Source organism: Myxocyprinus asiaticus, chromosome 30 (genome assembly GCF_019703515.2).
Source record: "Myxocyprinus asiaticus isolate MX2 ecotype Aquarium Trade chromosome 30, UBuf_Myxa_2, whole genome shotgun sequence".
Classification (NCBI taxonomy): Eukaryota; Metazoa; Chordata; class Actinopteri; order Cypriniformes; family Catostomidae; genus Myxocyprinus; species Myxocyprinus asiaticus.
The window spans coordinates 39,577,014-39,599,719 of record NC_059373.1 but is presented as its reverse complement, the minus strand read 5'-3'; the positions used below and the strand labels follow the sequence as shown (position 1 = coordinate 39,599,719).

General features: G+C 36.0%; 1 protein-coding gene across 5 annotated transcripts in view; it reads left to right on the top strand.

Moving 5' to 3' along the window:
- Positions 1 to 22,706, top strand: part of LOC127420677 (transcription factor HIVEP3-like) — a 93,058-nt gene that overhangs the window by 25,158 nt on the left and 45,194 nt on the right. For 3 of the 5 annotated variants that reach the window (XM_051663130.1, XM_051663131.1, XM_051663135.1), the window contains one exon: positions 16,756 to 16,830. The exons of the other annotated variants lie outside the window; for them this stretch is intronic. The gene's annotated coding sequence lies outside the window, so the exon portion shown is untranslated. The remainder of the gene's footprint in view (positions 1 to 16,755; positions 16,831 to 22,706) is intronic. 5 annotated transcript variants of the gene reach the window in all.

The window sequence follows — 22,706 nt, the reverse complement described above, 5'->3', positions numbered from 1 at the left end:
ATGTTTCATGTTTGCCCTAGTGAATGCAGAGCTTTGCCTCCAGTTTAACATTAGCTGAGTGATAATGCATTCTGCCTAAAACCATTAGCATCGATCAATTCAGCGCCCCATCTGAAGCAACATACAGTGAGCGTGTTCAGAATGTTTCAAAATGTTACCTCTTGTGGTTAACTCTGTGCATTAAAAGTTGCCAGTCCTACCTTACTTTTATGATTTTGTGAACCACATTGCATAAATCTAATTATTCCATATCTTACCCCATCCAGTTACTCAACAGTTACTATTAAGCCAACACTTAATATATGCAGGTGATGAGTACTTTTCTATCATTGCTAATCCACAATTATTAATCCACAAAAGGCTGTGATTTAAAGACAGATAAACATGGTCTATGTGTAATTCAGAACAAACCGGTGATGCGCTGATCTGTGTGCATGCAAGGCAGCGCTCTCAGATCAGTTCAAGTGCATTGTGAAATCAAAGTAATGCAGGTTCAAGCGTTCGTGCAATTCCAAACATTAATAACCGCTACGGTTTTTATACAAATCTACAAACGCGGCACAGAATAACAGAAAAGGAGGAGACTACAGCGTTTCAGGAAACACAGAACATTGTAATCTGTCAAATACACATTGCCTTTTCTGTGTCAAAATAAAAGCTCCTTGAGAAGTTAAAAATGACAGCACTTTTGGTGTCAATATAAAAGCCCAGGTGAAGGTGAAGTAAACAGGACAGAAATATATTATTTTGTATAATGCAAAACTAACCAAAGAAATGGAATCACTGTGCTTTACTAGTTCAAGGGTGCGTAGATCCATAAACCATATACAGTCTCAAAAACAAAATGATTTGCACTAATGTTTCTCAATTTCTTTACATTTTGTTTTATATCTCACAGAACAGGAGATCACAGATGTTTCGGCCTCTCTGACTTCTTCATCTTCAGTATCTGTGTATTTAACACCAATCTAATAATCAGAATAAAAATGATAATTCAGCATTATATTATAATAATCAACCTGACGTGCCCCACAGTAATAATTTTGTATTATGCAATGTTCAACTGTGCTTTCAAAAAAAAGTCAGTGAAGTAGCTTCGCACATCTTGTTCATTCACAAAAATGTATTAATAAAAACATTTGAAGGTAAATAATGCTTTTTATTAAGCTACTATGTATTATTGTACAGTGGTGTGAAAAAGTGTTTGCCCCCTTCCTGATTTCTTATTGTTTTTGCATGTTTGTCACACTTAAATGTTTCAGATCATCAAACAAGTTTAAATATTAGTCAAAGATAACACAAGTAAACACAAAATGCAGTTTTTAAATGAAGGTTGTTATTATTAAGGGAAAACAAAATCCAAACCTACATGGCCCTGTGTGAAAAAGTGTTTGCCCCACCTGTTAAAACATAACTTAACTGTGGTTTATCACACCTGAGTTCAATTTCTCTAGCCACATCCAGGCCTGATTACTGCCACACCTGTTCTCAATAAAGAAATCACTTAAATAGGACCTGCCTGACAAAGTGAAGTAGACCAAAAGATCTTCAAAAGCTAGACATCATGCTGAGATCCAAAGAAATTCAGGAACAAATGAGAAAGAAAGTAATTGAGATCTATCAGTCTGGAAAAGGTTATAAAGCCATTTCTAAAGCTTTGGGACTCCAGAGAACCACAGTGAGAGCCATTATCCACAAATGGCGAAAACATGGAACAGTGGTGAACCTTCCCAGGAGTGGCCGGCCGACCAAAATTACCCCAAGAGTGCAGCGACGACTCATCCAAGAGGTCACAAAAGACCCCACAACAACATCCAGAACTGCAGGCCTCACTTGCCTCAGTTAAGGTCAGTGTTCATGACTCCATCATAAGAAAGAGACTGGGCAAAAATGGCCTGCATGGCAGAGTTCCAAGACGAAAACCACTGCTGAGCAAAAAGAACATTAAGGCTCGTCTCATTTTTGCCAGAAAACATCTTGATGATCCCCAAGACTTTTGGGAAAATACTCTGTGGACTGACGAGTAAAAGTTGAACTTTTTGGAAGGTGTGTGTCCCATTACATCTGGCGTAAAAGTAACACCGCATTTCAGAAAAAGAACATCATACCAACAGTAAAATATGGTGGTGGTAGTGTGATGGTCTGGGGCTGTTTTGCTGCTTCAGGACCTGGAAGACTTGCTGTGATAAATGGAACCATGAATTCTGCTGTCTACCAAAAAATCCTGAAGGAGAATGTCCGGCCATCTGTTCGTGACCTCAAGCTGAAGTGAACTTGGGTTCTGCAGCAGGACAATGATCCAAAACACACCAGCAAGTCCACCTCTGAATGGCTGAAGAAAAACAAAATGAAGACTTTGGAGTGGCCTAGTCAAAGTCCTGACCAGAATCCTATTGAGATGCTGTGGCATGACCTTAAAAAGGCAGTTCATGCTCGAAAACCCTCCAATGTGGCTGAATTACAACAATTCTGCAAAGATGAGTGGGCCAAAATTCCTCCACAGCGCTGTAAAAGACTCATTGCAAGTTAATCGCAAACTTGCAGATTGCAGTTGTTGCTGCTAAGGGTGGCCCAACCAGTTATTAGGTTTAGGGGGCAATCACTTTTTCACACAGGGCCATGTAGGTTTGGATTTTGTTTTCCCTTAATAATAACAACCTTCATTTAAAAACTGCAATTTGTGTTTACTTGTGTTATCTTTGACTAATATTTAAACTTGTTTGATGATCTGAAACATTTAAGTGTGACAAACATGCAAAAACAATAAGAAATCAGGAAGGGGGCAAACACTTTTTCACACCACTGTATATGAAATATATATAAAGTGCATATAAATGAAAATGATTGAATTTCATTCTCCCTTTTGTTTATTTAGTGAAAAACAAATAATTTTTGAATAGATTTTCATATAATGTCTTTAAAATATTGTATCAACTTGGCCACAATGTCTTTTTGGATGAAATGATGGATGAAAAACACTTTTGAGGCATTTTCAGTGCAAATACATAATTAGTGAGATATATATAGAAAATCGTCAATAGGCCGAGATTAAATTTTTAAAGACATATTGCCCAGCACTAGTTGTCTGTATAGGGCAATAAGCTTGTGGTTTTCAGATAGAAGTGGCTCTCAGGACACAGAAGGTTCTGTTTGGTGCTGCATTTTGTCCAGGATGCTGTATGAGAGGCATACGGTGTCGTGAAGAGGTAGACACACAAATATTCCCTTCTTCTCTAGCTGTAGGTTCGGGTCATTCTTAGAAAACTGTCAGATCATTAAAAGCATACTGAACTTATTTAATTTATATTAACGATTTTTTTAAAGAGCCCATATTATGCTCATTTTCAGGTTCATAATTTTATTTTGGGGGTCTACTAGAATAGGTTTACATGCTTTAATGTTCAAAAAACACATTATTTTTCTCATACTGTCATTGCGGCAGCACATCTTGTCACCCTCTGTCTGAAACGCTCTGTTTTAGCTCCTGTCTCTTTAAAGCCCCCTTTCTGAAAAGCCCATTCTGCTCTGATTGGTCAGCTGGCCCAGTCTGTTAGAGCGTGGGTTGGAAATGTAACACTCCTTACCATAACCCAAGTAGCCCTTAGGCGGGCATTATGCAAATGTGTTACATAGTAACATACAGTAGCTATGTCACGGAAGTAATGGCTGGACTGCAAACCAGGCAGTTCAGGAGCAGTGTTTTCTGTTGGAGACACTAACTCCCTTTGGCATGGACTTTGTGCTTTGTAACTTTGCAGACCTTTTACATGCACAAACAGCTATATTACACACTAACGGAAAGATAAAATCCCAAAAAGCATAATTGGGCCTCTTTAAAATAAAATTTGTATATAACATTTAATTATTGTATTGTTACATTTTCCTTCTAAATATTGGCAATTTGTATGTTCCCATTCATCACCACAACATTTTAAAGATTATATACAGGCCTAGATGGAATCTGTGGACATTTTCTTGATCTTTGGAGAAACATTTATGTTTTTTTTTTATTTTATTTTTTATATAGAGCTGAGAGTATTAAACTCTTACTGGTAGCTGAAAGTACGATGATATTATATGAAATATTTAATAAACAACAAAAATGCAAGGGGAGGTGGGGAGAGGTCAACCGATATATCGGTTTTGCCGATTAATCGGCACCGATAACAGAGTTCTGGAACTATCAGTTATCGGCAAAAATCCACACCTACAGTTTTTCCCCATTGCGTCCGGTGCTGGAGCGGCTGGGAAGGGTCCGCTGTCGTTATACAGTATGAGAGTGGCCTCTAGAGGCGAAATTAAAACTATAACTTCACTTATGCCTTGTGGTGTTTGTTTTGACACGTGAGACTACACTCTGCATGGAGCGGAACTTCAGATGTGGATTTAAAACATCAACAATGAAAAGGTATGTATACAGTACACTACAGTACGTTGTCTTATCATTATAAAGTAATTAATTTGTTGACTAGATGCTTCATTAGTAGAGAACAGTAGTATGTTTGCCAACAAGGCTGAGAGGATGCTAAAATTAAAGCTAACCTCAAGCGGTTAGAACAATATGATAAAAATACCCAAATGTTTAAATGTCATGATTGTTACCATCTATTACCATCTATTTGCATTAGTTTATATCCAGCTGGTCACGTTTATGCATTCGTTAGCTAGCTAAGTTGCACATTTAAAGCTAGTGACGTGAGAAAGCAAATGAATATCTTCATGCAGCTAAGAGAAACATATAAACAAAACAAAACTTGTGAATCACAGGCTTTCCAATTCTTGGGCCTAGTTATATAGGTTTAAAAAAATAGTTAACTATTAGTAAAATTAGTAACTATGGTTTCTTTATAAAGAACTATGGTATTTTTGTTATGAAAAAAAAAAATACATTTAGAAAGTTTTTCTGCCACAACTACCATAGGTAATACAGTACAGTTAGAGTTACTACAGTAAATGAATGGTACATTTTTGTAAGCATTGTGATCTGTGAATTGAAAAGCCTTCTAATTTATGTTTTCTTTTTCAGTGCCGTTTAGAATGTGGGGGCTGTTTGTGTCATCACCGAGACATTAGAGTTTAGCAACAGACAATTCTGTACCACATTCAAACGGGTTTCGCAATCCCCACTGCGCATCTCACTGGTTCATAAGCGCATTTAAAATAGTCTATTGTGGCAGGGGCAAGGCCAGAAATCTCCAAATGAGTGGACCTTGGTGAAACAGGGTGGACCTCCATTCCGTGCCTAATTTCAATGTGAATATAATGAAGCGCGCCCCTTTCCTCAGCCTTTTTGAGTCAATATTCGTTAATTTACCTAATACTTCGAGTTGCATAATTACACATACAATAAAATTATTATTATTTTTTTTTTTACAATTAAGTTTATTATTAGAAATTTACCTTAATAGGTCATATTGATGCAACTGTAATGGGGTTGTCTCTGCGTTGTGTTGAATAAAGCACTCAATTGACACCATCTCACACCTTTGTTGGATTTTATTCTGTTTAAACACATTGAAAAGCGGTGGTCAGTCCCAATAATAATGCTCACACATGTTCCACCACAACCACTCTCTCGGCTGGTGCATATCTTAATCTTTATGTATGAACAATATAGGATATATTATATAGGTATACAATAATTACACATATTAGTTCAAATATAAAGTCTGTACCTGTTTAAACACATAGAAAAGCAATGGTCAATCCCAATAATCATGCTCATGCATGTTGTATTATGAGGATGAACATTTAATCAAACATTACAATACTTAAAACATGGTAGCTTGAGAAGAGAGCATACAATACACTTTCATACATGACAAAACACAATGCATGTTGATGTTAACCCCCAAAAATAAGATAGAATTAATTAAAATATTTTTCTGGGGAACTCTCACCCACCACAACCACTTTCTCTGATGGCACGAATCTTAATGTCCCAACCGGAACCAGTTCGTTACACAGCACCAGACAGTGGGTGGAGAGTGCAGCTTAAATATAATTAAAGGTCATACACAAAATGAAGTAAAGCAAGTGGAATCACCTTTCTGACCCTGTTACACAATGAAAAATGAAATGGCCATAGAAATAAATACAATCAATTAAAATAAGAGATATTGCAATAAACATTATTATTAGACACTTTTCAGTCCTCCTGCTTTTCACAGGTGTTGGCTGGGTTTCCCGAAGCACTAAGAAGTTTAGTAGCACTTAAAGAGCACATATTATGGTTTTTCAAATATTACCTTTCATGTAGTGTGTTTTATAGCTGTTTGTGAATGTAAAAAAGTCTGAAAAGTTTCACAAATCAAAGTGCACGACAAATGGATTTATAGACTCCCAAAAGAAAGAACCGATTCTGAACACCTGAAATGAGTCGTTAGTAATTCCAGACTTACTTCCTGTATTAACCTACATAATTTGGTAACAAAAACCCCACCTCTGGTCTTCATTGGCTGCTCGCGAACAGCATTGACCCGCCCACAAACACTACACTAAGCGGTAGACCAATCACAACAGACTGGGACATCTGACCAATCAGATCAGAGTAGGCTCTCTGAAAGGAGGAGTTTAGAATGAATCCTTTAGAACGGATCATTGAACAAGTCGTTTTTGACACTGGGAAAAAAAGGTAATGCTGCAATTTAAATTATGAGCAAATTAAAGTGTTTTTTGACCTTGGATGCATGTAAATCTATTGCATGAGACCTTTAAAACAAGTTTTTAGGCACGTTTAAAAACCATAATAGGTGCTCTTTAAGTAGTACTTAATCTCTACAGTGTATTTCCCTTATCTAATCTAAGTAAAAACAGTTGTAAATTAACGAGAGCTTTGAACCACTCTTAAGTCCATTAAGTGCAACTTAAACGTATCTTTCTCGCATCTTTCACAGTTTATCAGAGACAAGGGGACATTGAATAAATTATATTAATATATTTTGATCATTGGAAACTACGGGTGTAATGGTACACAGAAGTCATGGTTCGGTACACACCTCGGTTTTGGGGTCACAGTTCGGTACAACAGGAAAAAGAAACAAATCCCAAATGCTAGGTTTCCTTTCATTTATTTTGAACAGACAGTAGTGCAAATTAAAGTTTGTTCCAGGGTATTAATAGTGTATTAAGCACTAAGCAGTAAAGAGAATGCACTCTTGCATATGCCATATTTTTTTGTAGGGTTGATAAAAAACAAAAGGTATTTGGTCACAATCAGCTACAAAACTGAAAAGCATATCTTGTGTTATAAAAGTACAAAATAAATAGAATAATGAAAAATAAAACTTGTGCATTAGGAGAAGCCATTCTTGTTTTGGGTTGGTGCATAGATGGTCTCTTCTTCTTCTGCTCTTTTTCCTGTTGTGGCGGTTAGCAAACAGCGTTGCATTACTGCGCGCGCCCTCTTCTGGATTGTATCGCCTGTGACTGACTCAGATGTATTCTTCGTCTGACTGCATGCACCGAACCGTGACGACAGTACCATGACAGTTCGGGATGAGTACATGTACCGTTACACCCCTATTGGAAAGCTATTATACACTGTTTTATAGGATACATTTTTTTGAAAAAAATCGCATTTAAATCAACTGGCAGTCTCCACAGTCTGCACATGCAACGTGATAGGTCTAAAGATAAATCTAAATTTACATAATTCACATAATACAGTATAATGTTTTTTGGCCTTATTTGATAATCATAACTATTATAGCAATAGAAAGATTATCTTATTAGACAGATTTCTTTAGACATACAGTACTGTGCAAACGTTTTAGGCAAGTGAGGATTTCTTAAAGAAATAATGACATAAATAGGTTTCATTAATCAATTAACATCATACAGAGTCCAGTAAACAGAAAAAAAGCTACATCAGTATTTACTGTGAACACTTTTGCCTTCAAAACAGCACCAATTCTCCTACTTACACCTGGACACAGTTATTCTTGGTTGTTGGCAGATAGGATGTTCCAAGCTTCTTGGAGAATTCACCACATTTATTTATTTAGGCTGTCTCAATTACTTCTGTCTCTTCGTGTAATCCCAGACTGACTCAATGTTCAGTGGGGGGCTCTGTAAGGGCCATGCCATCTGTTGCAGGGCTCCCTGTTCTTCTATTCTATTTGCAAAAGGAATGTTTGGGAGTATAAAATGTATATTACCTATTGACACACTAAAGTAGCAGATATAAATAACCATCTTAAGACAAATGTTTTGGTGAAACATATTATGTGCCTAAGACTTTTGTGCAGTACTGTATGTTAATACGTTTATCAAAGGAGGTTAGAGTGAGTGTGCAAGGAGAGATTCCCTTCATTTTGTTTAGAAAGGTCTATGAGTAGTTCAGTACTGATATCCGTTATTTTAATCCTGTTCTTTGTGCATCTGTTCAGTTTCCAGCCAAAGAAACAACACAAGCCACGTGAGATCCCCTTATTATGATCATATGATGTGATGCTCATCGGGTACATTCGCGTTACATGCACTCCTTGCGTCACTTTTATTAATCTCTATAAGCTGAGCAAACATCTGAAACCTTGTCTTACCAAAGCCATAATTATTTATTTAATTGAATTCTGTAATGGTTAATACATTTCGGTGCCTCGACAAGGTTACAAACAACTTCCATGTTTGTTAGTATTTCCACATTATTTTCATTTTGAGAAGACAAACACCTGGACATATTTCCCAGAGTGATCGGCACCAAGGTGACAGCTCCCGTAATGAAGCACTTAAGTTCTACTTTATAACGAGCAATCTACGTGCTGGTTTGGGAAACCAGTTACCGTTATCTAAACCGTTATTCTATCGTAAAATAACGAATGACTTCAGTTAAGATTATCGTAAAGGCTTAAGTTGCAACGTTATCTGGAAACCCAGCGTTGGCTATTTCCCCACAGATCGTATCTTTAAAATTTGACAACTCTCCTTTGGCTTACTTTCTGGGCTTCGTGGATCTGCTGCAGTGTCGCAAAATATTTACTTTGATTGTAAAATAAGAAGTCTTGTGAAAAACACGAGTGAATCTGATGTTCTATTTAACAGCTGTGCTATAGAGTTGGGGAATGTTACATTCAAATGGTGGCTAAAGAGTACACAAGCACAGAAGAGAAACTTCGTGTTCAAAAACCATTTCTGAGGTTGTAGCTACTGAATTATGACAATTCACCTGTCGTCCCAATGTCCTTGCATCCTGAGATGGTCTGAGATAATATTCAGTGTTCTCATAGACGACACTATTCCTGAAAATTGTTCCCAGATTACGAACAGGGAAGAAATAGTGAGAACTCGTCATACGCACGTGTTCCGCGAGACATGCTCGCGCTGTGCCAATAAACCTCTAAACACACAGCGAATCAATGACGCACATCGACAGCTTCTCTTTCATCAGTTTTCCAAAATATCCAAGTGTGCTTCTTCAAACGTGCGTATTTGTGTCTAACAGTGTTTCTTGTCATTTGTCACTCCGAGAAGTCTTAAAGGTCACCTGCCACACAGTTGCGGGTAGATGACGAGCAAAATTACCCGCTAATTTCATACACTGCCATGTCATCTACAGAAACATCTACCAAACTCCCAAGTAAAATAATAATAATGATAATAATAAATTAAATGAGACAAAGCATGGATACATTATCTTGGTGCTAAGCGCAGTAAGTGGATCTGTTTAAAGGCGTGACTGAAGAGAGCTGCGCAGAGCAGAGAAAATAAGCGACTCTGTAAGAAGCGTATCATATCAAACTTTTATTTGAAATAAAAACAAATTTTTCGAACTATATTTATAACAGGAATATGATGATTATCTTGCATGTGAGCTATTTTGCGTGCAACAAAATGCAGTTACTTTTTATTTGCAAACTGTTCTTATATTCCTGCAGTTTTGATTGGGTGAACCAGCTGTCAATCTGGGTGGACTAGTTCCATTCTGGCCTTTATGTGGCCTCGTGCCTGCTGTGCGGTTGTGACCAGTCCGCGAATTACCGCACCTGCTCTGCCCTCGTGCTGCTACGATTAAGTTGTTTTTAATAATTGACCCGTGTAGCGCTGTTTAATTTAGCTTTTGAAGTGAGCAAAATGTGCTCCAAAACATAGAGATGACAGGGGAAGTCTAATTTATATTCACGAGGAAAGCGCTAACTGATTGTTCAGTGAAACATTGTGATCCCCTGCCATCCAATGTTTCAGAAATAAGCTTGCGGGCCACTTGAAATGAAGTGAGTTTGACACATGTTGTTATGCGGTGACATCACTGTGAGTAAGTGTGTATATTTGTGTGTTTATGTGGTGGGGTCTCTTTCTCAGTGTACAAAGCGCACAGTTGACTGGGGGCTAGCAAGCGTTATTTTGTGTCAAGAATATTAAATGAGTGAGGGCCTGGGTAGCTCAGCAAGTAAAGATGCTGACTACCACACCTGGAGTCGCAAGCTCAAATCCAGGGCGTGCTGAGTGACTCCAGTCAGGCTTCCTAAGCAACCAATTGGCCTGGTTGCTAGGGTGGGTAGAGTCACATTGGATTAACCTCCTCGTGGTCGCTATAATGTGTGGTTCTCGCTCTCGGTGGGGCACGTGGTTGTGCGTAGATGCCGCGGAGAATAGCGTGAAGCCTCCACACACACTAGGTCTCCGCGGTAACGCGCTCAACAAGCCACGTGATAAAATGCGTGGATTGACATCTCAGATGCGGAGGCAACTGAGATTCATCCTCTGCCACCCGGATTGAGGTGAGTCACTACGCCGCCACGAGGACTTAGAGCGCATTGGGAATTGGGCATTCCAAATTGGGGAGAAAAGGGGAGAAAATAAAAATAAAAAAGAAGAAAAAACAAAAGAACATTAAATGAACCATTTGAAATCCCAACAGTGGCGTTCATAATTCAGCAGTGGTGCAGCGCCACTGCAAAATGCATATAGGGGAAACACTGCTGTTTATTTATGTAACTGTAAAATGCTTTATGCTTTTTTATTTTTTAGAGTTTGTCTTTGTTCCTTTGTTCAACCCCGTTATGCTGTGACATTTCCCCCTTTAAAAGTAATTGTTTGATATCAATGTCAATGTTTGATCTTTAACATCATATTTAATGGTGGGGCAACATACAGTATATATACACTACCGGTCAGAAGTTTTGAAACACTTCACTGAAATGTTTCTCATGATCTTAAAAATCGTTTGATCTGAAGGCGTATGCTTAAATGTTTGAAATTAGTTTTGTAGACAAAAATATAATTGTGCCACCATATTAATTTATTTCATTATAAAACTAAAAAAAAATAAAAAAAAAAATAAAAAAAGTTTTTGAAATGGATGACTTGGACCAAATAATAAAGAAAAGCAGCCAATAAGTGCCCAACATAGATGGGAACTCCTTCAATACTGTTTAAAAAGCATCCCAGGGTGATACCTCAAGAAGTTGGTTGAGAAAATGTCAAGAGTACATGTCTGCAAATTCTAGGCAAAGGGTGACTACTTTGAAGATGCTAAAATATAACACAGTTTTGATTTATTTTGGATTTTGTTTAGTCACAACATAATTCCCATAGTTCCATTTATGTTATTCCATAGTTTTGATGACTTTACTATTATTCTAATAAGAAAAAAAAAATATAATAAAGAATGAGTGTTTCAAAACTTATATATATATAATTATTATTATTATTTATTTTTTACCACATAGTTCAAACAGAAATCAGTTTCCCAGTCTTTACAATTATTTCATTATGTGTGTACATTATGTTGGCCTTGTCAAACTCAATAGTTCAACTCAACTGGGTTGACATGACTCAATAATATTTTATCTTTTAAAAGAGAACTGTATTCTAACAGTTCTAATGTGTCCTTTATGACATGGCACACCAAAATACAGTGATAATACTAGAATTTATTTTAAAATTACAAGTATATGAATTCCAAACTTTGTGATGGGCTGGAAATAATGTGACCTATTTTCAGAGAATGACCTGTATGTGAGTGTCTTTGTGTGCTGAAGGCGGAGGACATGGACTTCCTTTAGATTTCTGTCAAAATATGTGAATGTGTGCTTTTATGTCTTTTTAATCAGTAACCAAACCTCCTTTCTAAACCTCACCCACTCATTTTGAATAGTATCTGTCTGTAAAATATGGTCCTTTTTCCTCTTCTGTGTTGTCTCTTTTTCTTTCTCTCTGATGCACAACATCTCAATTGCCTCAGTGAATTACCATGTAAAATTTTTACGACTAAATTTTTTTTTAATTTCTTGATTTCCAAAAATATTTTAATGATTTCCTTGCTAAATGTCAGCTGCAGTGCTATAACTTTGTACACTATTTAAACCCACTGAGCATCTTTAGGTAAAATAACCAGGGTTTTTTCCAGTAAGCTGCATGGAAAGCAGTAATACTGTGCCGAGTGGTAAGTCAAGAATTAGCCTGTAAGGGAACTCAAGCGAGGCTCTTTACTGGAAGCAAGGTGACTCATATGCGATGAAATTTCTTTTGAGTTGTCCTACCCTCTCTGGATCTTGGTTTGATACAAACTTGTGTTCCTGTTTGTACAACAGTATAACATAAGTATTCAGAAACAAAGTTTCATGGGGTGAACTGACACTATTAGGTTTAGATTGGCATGTTTGGTTACAATTAAAAATACAGTTTATTTAACACACATTGACCATTTGTGACAACATGCCCTGGTGTTGGAACACTATATGGGGTAAGCTGTCACAGTGGAACTTGCCATTAAACAGATTATTATAGGCTTTCAGCTAAATTTAAACAGAAACATATTAATGAAAAGCGAATCAATTCATTACATTTATAACATTTCTAAAACGTACCACTACAAGTGCACCAATAAAAATGGGCCAACTTGCCCTAACGTGACATTTAAAATACCTGTGTACTGAGAGCACAATTCAACCTTTCGTTTAAAATCTACCTTCAATATTTGAAACTCTAAATATAAGCTCTTAATATTTACTCTTAATTTGGTTTGATTGTGTGCTTTTTTTCCCAACAGCTATACAAAAATATGATATTGGAATTTTGTTTGGAGGATAAGATTTACAACAATTATTCCAATTTAACAAAGTTTTATATTAGGTGTTTGAAACCAACTTAAAAACAAACAAACTCTACTTGACACATTGGTGTATTTACACTTTTAAGTCCAAATCTTATTATTACTGAGAAATAGCCCTTTTGAACACATCCCATGTGACAACTAGACCCAGTCTTCCCTATGAATTAGGATAACTGTTGTTAGCCTTGTTGAGCAATTAATGACAAAAATAATAAATAAAGAAATGGTCATAAAAAGCTGTCACAATAATATTCTAACCCCACTTTTTCCAATATGAACTACTACAGTATATTCCTATTTGCCACACATTGGTGGTATTATTTACTGTGCAAATATAGCATTGTTTTTACAGTTAATAACACGTCTACCAGAAAAACCTTGCCACACAGTACGTTTGTGTTTTGAATATTTTAATATGTGTGCAGGGGTCCCCTTCATGTCCTCATGTATTTTACCATTTTCAAAACACAGTTCTGTTAGGAGGAGCGGATTTTTTTTTTTTTTTTTTTTTTTTTTAATAGCTGGAAGGACCATCAGTTCCCTTGATTCAAAACTGTTTGTGTGGGTGTGTGTGTGTGTGTGTGTACATATGTTATGTATTAGTGTATATAGGTGTGGTTTATGGACAAGAGTGTGTGAGTGTTGGGGTGACTGCTGCCCCCCGCTCAGGGTAGTTATTTTTACCCCCTCAGGTGGCCCCTCTGGATGCTCACATGGAAATGAAAGACCCCCATTTACAGTGCATACATGGCACATACACTTACTTACACAGACTCTCTCACTCTTAAACACACACACTTTAAAGAAAATCCCTCATTCGCTGTGCTCATTCTCATTATTTTAATGCAATATAGATAGATAGACAGATAGATCTGCATGATTCTGGATAAATTGAGAATCACAGTTTCTTTGCTTAGAATAAAGATCACGATTCTGAAGAAAAAATGCTTATTTCCGTGATTTACAAAACCTGGACATAAGGGTACTAAACAAATTAATTTACTAGAGGTTCTGACAAAATGTTCTCTGCTTCAGTCTGTGCAAAAATGCAATAAAGTTGTATGTTCTAAGTCCACAAGGGGGTGCAATGTATACATTATACACCAAACAGCACCATGTTATTATTGCAAAAAAATTATAATAATAATAAATCCAGTTAAAAAATGCATAAAATGCATTTTTTTCACATGCTAAAAAGCAAAACGAGTAGAAACAAGCTTCATTAACAGTTCTATGTTAACCTGGTGTTGCACTGGTAAGCAAATATGCAATAAAACACTGTTATTTTAGAAAAGTTCTTTTTTAATATAAATATTAACAATTTAAATAAAAACAATGAGGCCTTCAGTGTTTCTCTGAGCTTCAAGTTTTTAAAGGAATTATTCATGAGCCAGTAATTAAATAGAGAACAGAGTAAATAGTGCTTTAAGTTTTTCAGCAACAGTAGCATTTAAACATTAAAAAAAAAATTATAATAAATAACATTACAGGAGCGTTGCATTCATCTCATGAGACACAAGTGCACGGGCAGACACACACATGTGAGTGTTTTAGAGCAGCCAGCTGTAATCAAACAGCGCACGGGTAACAAATTGAGTCAGATCTTGTTAATGCCGGTATTTTCTTAGCATCAGTGGCTATTAGAATATTGAACTGAGCAGAGATTGCGTCACACTCCTAGCTAATCATGGCTGTTCCCTGCAGTTTGTAAACCACTGTGCTGGACAAACGTCTTTGGCCATTGCGTTTTAGTTTATTCAGCGTCTCGTGCAGGAGCACTCTGTTTTGTAGATGCCATATAAAGTTTAAAAGATCAACATTTGGGAGCTCAGCGAGTAAAAACGTTGACTACCACCCCTGGAGTCGCGAGTTTGAATCCAGGGCATGCTGAGTGACTGCAGCCAGGTCTCCTAAGCAACCAAATTGGCCCGGTTGCTAGGGAGGGTAGAGTCACATGGGGTAACCTCCTCGTGGTCACTATAATGTGGTTCTCGCTCTCGGTGGGGTGCGTGGTGAGTTCTGCGTGGATGCCGCAGAGAACAGTGTGAAGCTTCCACACACGCTATGTCTCCGCGGTAACGCGCTCAACAAGCCACGTGATGAGATGCACGGGTTGACGGTCTCAGACGTGGAGGCAACTGAGATTCGTCCTCCACCACCCGGATTGAGGCGAGTCACTACGCCACCACGAGGACTTAGAGTGCATTGGGAATTGGGCATTCCAAATTGGGGAGAAAAAGGGGAGAAAATCACACACACACACACACACACACACACACAAAGATCAAAATTTAAAAAACATGTCTTGGAGTGAATTTCAAATCCATTTAGAAATGAGATTGTGTGGGTGTCTGAATTGAGATCACAATCTTTTAACGATTAATTGTGCAGATCGGATGGATGGATGGATGGATGGATAGATTGGCCTCGGTATTGATACAGATTTCCTGATTCAATTATGATTTACAAACTGCATTCATGCTGTGTGTGATTAGAATTAAACATTTCTATTTGCAGCTTGGTCTCATGAACATTATGTGACTGTGGCAACATATTTGCAAAACTAAATTATGTACACCAATACATATTTTGTTGCAGTGTTCCATTGAAATGTTCAGCTGGGGCACCAAAAGCGAGTGAAATGGTGTCGTTATCAGATGAGAGATTTAAACTAAATGTTAGATTTTGTTTTTAATGAGTAAAATGTACCTCCCTAACCTTAACCTAACCAATAATGATCTAAAATCAAATAAGAGGTGAGCAAAACAGACACCCTAAACCTACACCTAAAACTAACCAATAGTGTCCTATAAACAAATGCAACATGAAAAGCAAATTTTCTGAAGCAACCGCATCATCTTGTGTAGCTTCTACGACACTTTCATCTCATGTGTCAACTCGTGTGCTTGACTGGTCTCAAAATACAGACTCTATCAGGTGAGCTACCGTGCAACTAATCACATTGGAATAAGTGTGTAAATGTAGGTGAGTCTGCAACCCAAGGTTTAAAAGGTATAGTTTTTCAAATGATGAGTTAAAGTGTTTTTTGATATCATAACATGGCAGTTTTTCATTGATAAAGTGAATACAATTTTTATTTTTATAGTATATAAAGTCATAATCAGCCGTTGTACTCGTGATTTGTGTGAAAGTGAATAAAACGCACATTTGTGGTAGCGCCTGTAGTGTTAATTTCACCACCTGGCGAAACGTAGAATGCGGTAACTCAATTTGCAAAGATTTTGTTATAGTAACGTTCATTGTATGAGACCAGGTTTTCTATTTGTGTTGTTTTTTATTAACAACAGAGAAGATATAAAAGTTGACAATTATTCGATGGCAAATGGATTGCGTGGATCTCGTCTTTGGACACACAGAACAAGTCAAACCAAATTTGTACTCTCAACACACAGTGAAAGGATCTCAGTTCTTCACCACTATACTACTCAATCACTGGCGAGTGAATCTGAAAATATACCAGCCAGTGGCTAATCACTGACATTTTTAGTCTCATACCATGAAATTTGGTATAGTGTAATAGAGTAAAAGATCAATCTTGAGATTTTAAGAGTCGATATTGGGATCAATTAATCTGAAAATCGATTTAACCCAGGCTTACTAACTAGTATTCATTAGTTCTAGGTGTGTATCTAGCCTTTGATTTAGACTAGGTGAATGATTGTCTTTCTCTTGTCTGGCAGGTGACATTGAGTTTCGATTTTTCTTCTTTGGTGCAGAGAGTGGGATTTTTAGACGGAAACACCTGGAGGACACTGGTAAGACTCACCTAATGTCTGATGTTCTAGTCTAATGTGACATGACAGGCAAAGACAAGGACAGTTTGAATGTGAACTTTAACAAGGACATCGCAGGGATTTTTGGAATGGTTGAGTGTCTCAAGATGTACTGTATCCTGACTGTTGTCCGACTGTGCTGTTATCCTTGATTTTGCTGTGGGAGGTGGCCTGCTGCTATGACTATACTTATTCAGATGAATGTGACTGGCCGTTGCATCGCATCTCATGCTGTTTTTTAAGGTACAGACGTGAAAGTAAAAAACTGTCCAACTTCTAAAAAACCTGTTCCATTCTGTTGTGCTTTGTCTAGCTGTTCTTGACACAAGAAAACATATTATGTAAATGCCCCCAAAGTAATGTGTCCGAGTGGAGTCATTTGAACCCAAAACCAGTCTAATCACAAAGGGCTTGTTTTAAACTGATTTTTAAAATATGTAATTTGGTAACACTTTACATTAATATTCTCTTTGTTGGGTTTTTTTTTTTTTTTTTTTTTTTTTTTGAAGGGGTTCATTAATGACTAATAAGTCATTTACAAATGCATTAAAAATAGTTATAGCTAAATTAATAAAAAGGATGACTTTCCTGCAATACTTGCCAAATTGTGAGCATTTAAATTGCTGTTATAAATGCATAATAAACACTTATTCATATCTGTATTAATCAAAACATAAAATGACCTAATTCATGATTTATGTCACAATGCAGAAATATATTATTACTGTATACTGAGAAATATTGAGAGGAGGGATTATGCTATTTTTGCTAGTCTGCTTTGTGTTTATATTCATGACTGTAATGTTTTGACTCACTTGTGTTGTCACTTTCCTTGTCATGTTGATGTCAAATAATTGGTTTTATGTAGTCCTAAACTCCACTGCAAAAACATTTCTCAGCTCTTCATGCTCCTTCACAGCAGGTATCATATAATAAAGACCAATGACAATTAAACCATACTGAACTTTACAGTATGTACATAGATTTCTAATGTTTGCAACTCTGAAGTAAATTCTTCATACTTTCATATCACTTTACAGTAAGGTATATTTTCATAGGATTCTAATGTTGAATAAGGGCCCCAGCACACTCACAGTGAAGTGCTTCTTCGCTCAGAGCCAAAACGAAGTTCGAAACAGCTGAGCAACAGCACATTTTTTGCAAACATTCAGATACCCGTCACACCAATTAAACCAGGGGTGTCAAACTCATTTTAGGTCGAGGGCTGAATTGGACTGAGCATCACCGTATGCGAGCCAAACTGTTAATACATGCGTATACAGTATATTAGTGCTGTCAGTAGATTACAATTTTTAATCGCGATTAATCTCAGATTTTAAAAGTGCTAAAATTTGACTCTATATATACTTATTTTCTGTCAAAATGCATTTATTTTCTTCTTCGGAAAGAGCAACACAATAAAACAAAACAATATGTAACAATAATGCTTTATTAACATTTTCTGAACTCCACAGTAGAAAGACAGAAATTCACAAAAATAGCACCAATTCAAGTAATATTAAACATTTACCAAAGTGGGATGTTGACTGATTGATAGAACTACTATTCATTGCAATGCGCATTAAATCTCTTAAACCCTCATCCTTCTCAATATTTATCGTCATCAGGCTGTCTTTTCACTTTGGATATGGAATGCACATGATTTGTTTCAGGGCAGCAAGTGCTGCGTTGAACTCCAACTGAGAAGCATGTCTTGTTCTGCTTTTAGCGCTGGCACTGCCAATGGAAATATAATTCATCTGAATTGTCTGGTAATCATTAGCTGACAATTCAGAAGCTCGGCGGCAACAGGTACAAAGTTGAAATTATGTTACATTTGAGCTGAGCGTCAACAGACCCTCCATGTGGTAAAATGCTGACTTACAAAAGATGTGAAGAACTTAACTTTTGTCAGCGTTTCTCATTTCTTCAGCATGGACTCACTGTTTTGTGTTTGTTTGTAGTGTGTAACCGAGTGTAATGTCCCCGCTAGACACATTGCAAGGGTTCTGCCCTCTAACGAGTGTTCAGAAATCACATGGAGCTGAATAAAATGTCAAATCGGTACGTGCCTTAATCGCGATAAGAATCTTTTTTTTTGCATTGTACATTTTTAATTAATCGCACGCGTTAATGCGTTAATGCTGACAGCACTAGTAAATATATTATATACTAATATAGATATATATATATATACACACACACACACACACACACACACACACACACACACTACTGGTCAAAAATTTTGAAACACTTGACTGAAATGTTTCTCATGATCTTAAAAATCTTTTGATCTGAAGGCGTATGCTTAAATGTTTGAAATTACTTTTGTAGACAAAAATATAATTGTGCCACCATATTAATTTATTTCATTATAAAACTAAAATAAAATAAAAAATAAATAAAAAACGTTTTTGAAATGGATGACTTGGACCGAATAATAAAGAAAAGCAGCCAATAAGTGCCCAATATAGATGGGAACTCCTTCAATACTGTTTAAAAAGCATCCCAGGGTGATACCTCAAGAAGTTGGTTGAGAAAATGTCAAGAGTACATGTCTGCAAAATCTAGGCAAAGGGTGACTACTTTGAAGATATTAAAATATAACACAGTTTTGATTTATTTTGGATTTTGTTTAGTCACAACATAATTCCCATAGTTCCATTTATGTTATTCCATAGTTTTGATGACTTTACTATTATTCTAAAATGTGAAGAAAAAAAAAAATTATAATAAAGAATGAGTAAGTGTTTCAAAACTTTTGACCGGTAGTGTATATATATATAAATCATGTATTAAAATTATAAAACCATTTATAAAAAATTCTTTAACTTAACTTCATGTTATCATTTGAACAAGAAGTATAATGACTAGGGATGCGATGATATGGTTATCTCACGATTCGGTTCTATATACGATATGAGTTTCACGATTCTATATGATCTTGATTCGATATGATAACACTTAAATGACAAAGTATGGCAGAATTATTATTATTATTATTATTTTCATTTTTTTTAAACAAAATGCATATAATATAATTTATATTATATGAGAAATATAATTTCTCATCAAAATAAAATTCTTTAATACACAATTTAAATCTTAAACCTTTAAATAACAAGAGTTTCTTATATACCTTTCACTATAAGAAAAGATCACAAACAAATGAGCCTTCAAAAATATTGGGCTACATTTAATCTGATCAGGTGCTGAACAAGCAGTAGAACTGAAATGTATTATATGTGAAATTTATAGTTTGTCTTGATTATTATAATCACATTTTAACTTTTTAAAAATATAAAAATTCTACTTTCTATCAATTAATATTATTTCTTGAAATTGTATATATAATAATGAAATGAGCTGTCAATGTTAGAAATAATGTTCAATTTACAAGTAATAACATTGTTTACATTAATTTATATAACAAGCACTATAATGGTACTGTCACTTTAAGAGTTTAACGCGCATCTCACGCAAGTGTTGCGGTTTATTAACGAGAGAGAAGTCTTGTTTTTTTTTTTTTGCGCATCTGTGTCATTAGCGCATGTCATTAAATTTAATAATTTTTTAAAAACTTTTTTATCTGACTGTAAAGAACAGAGAGGACATTAAAAGACACATTATTCAATGAATGTGGAGTGAAAGATCTCATCTTTGGTGGACACATTACATGGAAAAAATTGTCTGTTTTAATCAAGCACTTTTCAACACAAGGCGATTTTCCAGGTATTCCAGTACTTAAATTTCTAAGAGCTAAATTCAAGCACTTGTGTGAACTGTAAACAGTGTAGGAAAAAGTACAGTAAGTGTAAAATCAAGCGATAGAGAGATTATGATGTTTGACGTTCATTTCATTTATGATCACACGCACTGAAAACAATGTTTCAAATTTCGAAATATTGAGTTTATATTATGGTTTGTCATTTATTTGGTTCACAATATATCGAAATTCTATATGTTTTGGGGTTATTTCATGGCCTTATTCAGTTCAGACTGTAAAATCAAAACTCAAATATAATTTCTTTAGTTGTGACGCTGAAGATACAGTGGTGGAGCAAAGTGGATCAGCGGAGCAGGAAGTACCGTAAATCCAGAATAAACTCTATGCTGCTTTAAGTACTAATGGGGTAATATAAAAGGGAGAATGGAATTTATTTCTCTCATTAACCAGAGGTTACATCATTTAGTAGTAGAGAATCAAGCAACAATATTGACAGAAAAAGAAAAAAATCACTCACTGCTCTGGGCTGGATAGCTTTAGCTTAAATAAACCATCTAAAATGGACACATAGAAACTGTTCGTACTTTAAATTACAAACCCACTTAGTAAAAATAATAATTCTGGAAATAATTGTAAAGTTATCACCTCTAATATTTATCCTTGTACGGGTCCATGTTGTCATTATTGCCATGAGAGACTTGCACAAACTTCACAGTGGGATGAATTGTCATGGCACTGTTGTGAAGACATGCAGGACATTCACTGATAGGCGTGAATCCGCGTGCGCTGAATGTCGTGCGTAATTAAAGAAATGCCACCGATGAAGCAAGTTATAACATTCATGCAACACCACAAATTAAAATTTTTATCTGCCCTGCTGTAGCTTAAAATGTCATCATACTGCTTTTTTTTTACTTAAATAATCCCGCGGGCCAGATTAGAGTCCTTTGCGGGCCACATTTTGACACCCCTGAATTAAACAAAAAAATTTGCCAAAAAAAATTGCATGACCTGTTCTTGGCAAATGTCTCTATGCGAACGATCGTACAGATGTAGGTAAGTTTGCACCAGCTCGCTAATAACTCTGCACACCGGTGTGTTCATGTTGACTGATCTTAACTGACTGAACAACATAATGGGAATCAGATGTCGACCTCAAAGTAGGTGGAGCCCCAGGTGACACCTGGACCAATAGCAGTAAGATGTTTAGTAGCCGGTAAAAAGTTTTCCTAAAAGGTCGCCGTGGCGAGCTGTTACGAACCACCCAAACAAACTCAAAAACAACTTCTTTTTGCACAGATTTTGTTCTAAATGACATCACACCCATTCGTTCTTTGATTTGTATAAAGTGTGCAGGGGCCTTAAGTATTCTTAAGCTTTTAAAACATGAGGTAAATGGCTCACTGTTTGGCAGGTATTTCATGAAAGTCACCCTTTTTATGCATTGTTGTAACTGCATATAAATAGTTTAAAATAGAGATGCACCGATACCTTTTTCTCTTCCGATCCGATTCCGATATCGGAAGTCTCAGTATCGGCCGATACAGATCCTGATCCGATAGCAGTGTTGTTGTTTTGCATAATCAGTTTAGAATATCTTTACATTATTGTGTGGAACTAATTGGGAGTACTCTTTAATATGTAAAGAAACACAAACCTCTAACTACACATTATTTCAATGTATAGCTTATTAAGAAAAACTTTATTGTTAACTAGTATACTGGATAATGTAGCAGCAAAATTAACGGTAATTCCAGTATAAGTCTTCAGTAGAAAAGAAGCCTTTTTTTTATTTATTTTTTTTATTTTTTTGCAAATTTTTTTCAACTTGTATCTGGACTTTAAAGGATTCAGATCTCTTTTTTGTTCAGTTTAGTTATCAGTTAAGATATCAGCTCACTTTTCATTCACAGTTATTTTTTGGAACCCATTCAACTTAAATATTATTATAATTTGTAAACAAATGATAATAATAATATATTATAATAGTAATATATAGTAATATATCTCAATCGTGCACCTTTAACTTTTAAACCCTCTGGCTTTTATTTTGACATTCTGAACTCTCCTGTATGTGTCTGTTTTTAGGCAAGTTTACAGTAGTTTAATTCACTTCTTATTCAAATTC